The sequence below is a fragment of the Sapajus apella genome, unplaced genomic scaffold, assembly GCF_009761245.1.
Source record: "Sapajus apella isolate SASKATOON/1434 unplaced genomic scaffold, GSC_monkey_1.0 scaffold57, whole genome shotgun sequence".
Lineage (NCBI taxonomy): Eukaryota > Metazoa > Chordata > Mammalia > Primates > Cebidae > Sapajus > Sapajus apella.
Genome location: NW_022436997.1, coordinates 6,334,437 through 6,341,519, shown reverse-complemented (window position 1 = coordinate 6,341,519; position 7,083 = coordinate 6,334,437). Strand labels below are relative to the sequence as shown.

At 37.3% G+C, this 7,083-nt stretch overlaps 1 long non-coding RNA gene across 1 annotated transcript; it reads left to right on the top strand.

Annotated features, from left to right (window-relative positions):
• The first annotated feature begins 5,658 nt into the window (after positions 1-5,658).
• On the top strand, positions 5,659-6,476 carry LOC116528245. Its single transcript, XR_004258941.1, has 2 exons — positions 5,659-5,874; positions 6,235-6,476. It is a non-coding gene; the product is annotated as an uncharacterized LOC116528245 (long non-coding RNA).
• Positions 6,477-7,083: the final 607 nt, after the last annotated feature.

Here is a 7,083-nt window from a genome sequence, read left to right as displayed (position 1 = left end):
GCGCAGGAGAAGATGGATGTCCCAGCTCTAGAAAAGAGAACAAAGTTACCTTTCTTGTGCCTTTTTGTTCTGTTCAGGTACTGATGAATTGGATGATCCCCATCCACATTCTTAAGAGAAAGATCTCAACCTACAAATTCAAATGCTAATGTCTTCTGGAAACATCCTCTCAGACATACGCAGAAATAATATTTTATTAGCTACCTAGGCATCCCATAGCCCAGTCAAGTTGTCACATAAAATTAGCCATCACAGTCAGGAGGAGAACAGCATCTTAGAGAGTTTTAATTTGGGGAAGATCACCAAAATCTACATTACAAAAAAACTTCAACCATCACTTTACCATTGCTTAACCATATACCTTTATCAAGCAGATTGGAATACAAGGCCCATGAAGTCTTTTCCAAGGTCACCATTATTATGTAGGAGATTTAGAACTAATGGCCAAGCTTCCCAACTTCCAGGTTAATCTCACCTCTTAGGTGATGCCCTCATCAGACCACTTCTACAAGTCAGAGCTATGGCTAAGACACCAAACATTCAAACCCTGCAGACTGTCTACCACCTAGTGTAATCACCACTCTACCACTACAAATACTTTTTCCCACAATGACATACATGATAATGCATGTTATATGCATATAATTTTACACACACTCATACTCACCTGTACACTCACAGAAGCACATCCATTCACAAACAGCCAAGTGCATGCATGAACACACACACCTCACTCAAATATAATCATACACATTCATACGTGAACACATGCACACTTACAAACAGGCGCATGTGCAGTTCCAATTGGTTGGCATAGGACATGTTTCTTTTTTCATTCTTAGACTTGAAAAATTCATATTCATTCTTAAAAATTTGATTCTGGGAGTCTCTCTTCTCTGACTGCTCCCCAGAGATGGACCGTGTATCTTCTGTGTTACTCAAAACAGTTCTTAAGTTTCTCTTACTTCATGCATTATATTCCACGATTTCATGCAATTTCTTTTTTGTAGCACCATGTATAGTATAACTGTCTTCTGGAAAAGCAACATATTTTTCTTTCTTTCGTTTCTTTGTAACCTACCAGAGTACTTGTCATGATAAGCATTTCTTAAACTGAAATAAACTGCTGATTCTGTGTTACAACTAATACAGAAGAAAGTATTCTAGGAGATGAGGCAAAACATATGGCCCTACTTCTTGAGCTATGTACCTTCACCCTGCATTCTTGCCTAACTGTGCAGCAGAATTGCTGTAACTCACTCATTCATTTAAAAAATGTTTCAATCACTGTGTGATAGATTATGTGGCAAGTGCACCGAGTGTAACAAATCTGACTGTTAAATATCTTGTCTTCAAAAAAGTTGCCGTCTGGGTTAAGAGTAGGGTAGAGACAGAAGAATGCAACAATGCATTGAATACTGCCATAAAAAGAGAGAGCTAAGTGAATAAAAAAGGAGCCCTACAGATATCCAGAGAAAAGGAAAGGATAATCTGGGAAAACTCTATGCAAGCTTCCAGCCTCTGCTCCTTATATTTGTCAGCCTCCAGCTTCCGCCCCTAGTATTGATCTTTAATCTGGTCTTAGAAGAAAGGCTCCTTACATCCCAAGTCCTAGAGAAACCCTCACTCACAGGAGACTAATATGATCTGTCTGCTACCACTGAATACCACCATATGTAATTCCACTTCAATTCTGGCACAATTTTACATTGCAGAATACAAGTCAGGTTCAAATAATTTCATATGTTGCCTCTCTTGTTCAATATTCCAAGACAATGTATACCACAGAAAGACCAAAATGCCAGACATACTGGAAAACCTATTTAGCTCAATCTATTAAAAAATTTAGATGGATTCAATACTGAAAGCCTAGGACGAAGAGAGGAAAATGCAGTGAAGATATAAAAATAATGTTTTTTGACAGAAATGAATGAGAAGATGAATTGAGCCATAGACATAGAGGAAAACAAGAGCAAAGAAATACTTGAAAACATTCTCCTGCCACCTTCCTCTGCGAGTCTTTGGGGCCTGCAGGGGTAGCAGAGACTGGTGTTTACAGTTGTTTATGTCAACAGAACCTGAATGTTCTCTCTTCCTTCTCTCTGTAGGGCACTGAATTTCCTTGAAAGAAAGGATGGTTGCAGTTTAGAAAAGCAAAGCCGGCCTAGATGAGTGTCAGAAACACTGGGAAGGCATAGACATGCCCACTGCCTCTACAAATCTCAGTGCTATCCCTACCCCTTTATAGCACACACCCTAGCTGACCTCTGTGCCTGAACTGTGGTGTCATGAAGGAAAGTTTATTATTCAAGCTTGAGGAAAGCTACCAGTACATGAAACACGGGAGAATGAATGCAGCATCCTAACAGCTCTCTGGAAGACAGATGCCCCTCACCATACTCTCCAGGGGGCAGAACCTGGTCAGGGGAAGTGACAGGGCTCAAGAGGGGCCAGGTCATTGTGAGGAAATTTATTATGAGGGGAAAAAAGGAATATCAAAACAAGATAGAAAGTGACCACAGAGATCAATTTTATCTATACCTTCAACTTCCATCCCCTTTTCCTCCAATAAACCCTTCTCTGCATAATTCCCCATGTCTGCTCATTTGTTTCAATGATCAGAATTCTTTCTTCAGAAATACTCACGCTGCTGAATCCAAAATGTTGGCTCTGTTCTTCTTGATGCATTATTCTCTCCTTGATGCCTGTGCTAACAAACATACCCACCTCCCACACACACAAATACACACCCCTCCCACGCAAACTTGTCTTGGAGATTGATGACATGGATTAAAGAAATGTCATTATTATTGCCATTGTATCACACATGAGGAAACCGAGTCATGGAAGAGAGCTAAGTCGGTCAATAACATCACAATAGCTAGTAAGTGAGTTCGTATTTAGGCTTTTGATATCATATTGCATTTGTTCCAGCATCTAAGTTTGCCTTTGATATTATCTTACCTTGTTACCATGGCCTTAGGTCAAATTTTTTTTCCATGATATCTTTCTGAATAAATCAATCTACACAATAATCTTCTTTGAAGTATGCTATGATGATAATTATAATTTTAGAAATTATATAGTCTGATTATCTTTTGTGGTGTATAGCAAAGCAATATATAATCACTTACAAAAGTTATACAATTTTACTTAAGAGATACCGAGTGTTAACCATATAAGTCAAATTATTTCTTGACAACATGCTTATCACCTCCAAACAGAATTTCTTGTCTACCAAGCTTTGAGGCACCAGGCACACTTCCAGGGAGTGCCTATCATTTTCTAGTTAATCCAAATAAATATTTTATTTCACCAACTATATCATAAGCTTTGGAAAACAAAAATTATCCTTTGTATTTCCTGTATTCTTGCATAATCTACCACGTCCTTATCTCTGTAGAAGCTAGGCACATAGTATGTGTGCAATGAAATCCAGTTATCTGAGTCATAACAAGTTAAATATAAGTCATTAGCTTTATTAGTGCCTTCTGCTGTTGTTTTGGTGGTTACTGCATCTCAATTTCAGTGTGTTTCTGTTTCTCAAATGCTTAGAAAATGCCAAGCCTTCCAACTCCCAGGATTTTTGGCAGATCTGCATTTGTGCCAATTTTTAAAGAGGCTGAGAAAGCTTATTGTGAAGAATGATTTTTAGCTCTATTTTTTTCATCTGCTAATGTTGCATGTTCAGCCAAAGCATGAACAGCATCCCACCAGCCATATTGTATTACATTATGAAACTGAGACTTGCATTAACAAGATAATCTCATAGATATTTCCGAGACAGGAGAAATGTGCGCAATCATTTTCTAAAGGGCAAGGAGAAAATGGCATCCAATTGGACAGCAGTTAATACCGGAAAAGAAGAGTCCAACCCAAGTGAGCGTCTGGGCTCCTTTCTGTGACAGACGTCACCCTCCCAGCCAGCCTGCCAGTGCCCCAGCAGCATATGCTGTAATCTGGAAGATGTGGTTTCTAGTTACCAACCTGATATCTCTCTGCAGCATGAAAATGAAGTGACTAATGTCAGGTGAGTATAAAAATTTCCTGGTAACAGAAGTTGACAGCTTTAAATTTTTGTTATGTTACATGAACCAAATTTAAGAAAGTTTCTATTTCTTGGTATGAGGAGTTATAGCTATTAAACTATCTCCAACTTTCTGAGAAATAAAATGATTTTACTTGCTTCATCGACTTTGGCATTTTTAAGTCAGAAATACCAGGGTGATTTGAGAAAGCAGTAGAAGGAGTAAACCTCCATACTATTTTCCCAGGCCTTACCCAAATCACCAAAGAGAGAGTAGAGGGCAGAGTGGAGACAGATGTTTACCAACACCAGATCTAAACCCTTGCATGTGTCATGTGATGAGACCAAATCAAAGAAAGACGGCAGGACAGACAAAGGGCCATTCCTGCATTAGTGGGTCTTAGTAATGAAAATTAGGGACAAGGGTTGATGGCATGAGTAGACAATGGGAGACATGAGTCTGCCGCTTGGAAAACCTCCTCCCTATAGATTCCTCTGCCTTTCCCATGCCCATATTAATTAATAGTACCTGAAACCTAGTGGAAGATAAGCTACAGTAAAGCATGAGGCTGTACTAAAGGAGACATTTTTTATGACAATATTTTAACCATAGCTCAGCGAGAATGAGCTTACACAATCAGAAATTTAAAGATAATAAAATATTTTACAAATTGGCCACTCAGAGGCTAAGCATGGTGCCTTATGCCTATAATCCCAACACATTGGGAGGTTAAGGTGGGAGAATCACTTGACCCCAGAAGTTCAAGACAACCTAATTAATATAGGGTGTCCTCATCTCTACAAAGAAAACAAACAAACAAAAAAAGCCACTTGACCACTCACCATAGTGCATTATAGAACCAGACTAGAACTCTCCACTGCCTCCACACAGGTTTGAAAAAAAAAATTTATGCACATAATATTATGAAATAATCATACTGTGAAACAGTTAAAATGATTGGGAATAACAAAAACAAGAAAAGAAGAGACATTTATAGACAGCAATTGCTTTGTTCATAAAAAGTGTATGGAATAATGGAATGATAAAAGAATAGACACATGATGAGTGGGGTGGCTAACTTGAAAGATGAATCCAAGCACATAATCCAAACACATAATCACACAGCAGACGGAAAAGGTGCATTGAGAAGTCGTGATCAGAATTGAAATAGCAGAAACCAAATAAATTATGTGAAGACAGTCTTGACGACACTCAAATCACACCCAGAGAAGAACAGCCAGGTAGGTGAAAGAAGAAGAGAGAGATGACAAGTATGAAGGACACCAGGGGAGCTTATCTTGGGGAGACTTGTCCTCATAAAGAGAATAAGCCAAATGAAACAGAAAAGGTAATCACAGATATGACAGAAGAACTAATAATTTAACTGACAGAGGACTTGCTCCTACAGATGGAAAGATTTGAATGTATACCAGGTAGAATTAAGTCACAGGAGCTAAACATACCCTAGTGAAATAATGGAATCTAAACAGTGAAGATACAATCTTACATGTATATTCACATAACAAAGTACCATATGTTCCCAATTATATGAAAATCTGTGATGACACTGAGTAGAAAACAGTCCTATATTCTCTTAATGAGATGATTAAAAATATAGGGCCAACTTGGAAATACAATTCAAGTTCTACTACTAATAATTAATTTCTGCTACTTTAGCATAATTTAACCTATCAGGTTAAACCATAGGAAATTGTCAGCTTTCAACTTTTTACTTACGGAAAAACAAACAAGATAAACAAATAGGCAAACAAATGAACAAACAAAACAATTGTCTATGGATCAGTCTAAAACTCCTACCAAGTTCAGTATCTTCTGTGTAAGCTTGGTGAGTAATGGCTCTTTTGAATATGTGTTAATATACAGTCAATAGAAATTTTAAATGCATCTGAAAGTTTTCATTTTAATAATATCAGGGCAGTTTTAGAAACATCCTAAAGATTTTTTTTTAGCAATGTAACTACACACCCTAATTCTTTAAAAAATAATTTTCAGGTGGCTCATTTATAATGAAACACAGCACTTACAGGCATAACGCAGTGCCCCCAGGAATAATGAAGAGAAGTCAGTTAAAACCCTTTGTCTGCTTAATGTCATTGGATGAGATTTGTGAGCCTCCCAAATTAGCACTGATTGAGGTGGTTTCATCCTAGTGTGTCTCTGTAACAAAGTTCTGTATTCCTTCTAGGAGGGATGCCTTAAGGACGTGGTAAAAGTCACCTCTCTCTGTGCTGAGGCTGGCTTCAGATTTCTCTCTTGTATCTTGAGAAATTAGAACTGGAAAAAAAGATTCAAGGTTTTCAAATGCCATAATCAGCCAAGAAGTGATACACTTGTGAAGACTGGAAGACTGCCTAACTTGAGAAGAATAACACCCATGAACGCTGTCTGAAACAAACTTAATAGAAGACATATACCTATTCTATGAAATCAGGCTCTGAATACTATAATTTTTAGAAAAAATGATATTTCACGTGAGAATAAGTAATTTACCTAAAATAGACTTCAATCAAAACCAAGAGTTTGGACCTGGGAGTGAAAACTGGACATTTAACATAACTAGTATATTCACAAAAGCTGGTAAAGTGATTAAAAGCCTAATTTTAATCCCATTTTAGTACTATTACGTCTGTGATCCTGAGTGCATTACTAAAAACTCTGTGGTAGGACTCCTTATTTATACTGAATAATACTGAATCTGCCTCATGTGACTGCCATGACATAAGATGTATTCCTTCATGTGAAGTTCTGAGAACAAGGTCTGGTTACACCAACATGGAGTTGCTATAATTATTGTTACCACAGCAAGTACTAAGAAATCAACGGAGAATATTGCATTTTCCAGGATGATTGCTCAGGAAATAAGGGCTTGGCAGTGGGATTTGTTGTAATTTTTATTCAAAATAGTTTTCTTATTTATACTGTTTCATTTCTTTCTGAAGTCAATATGTATATTTCTTAGTGAATTTTAATTATAGAGAAATTAAAACAAATGCTAATAACTATGAAATTAATTTTTAAAATCATAAAACAGTTT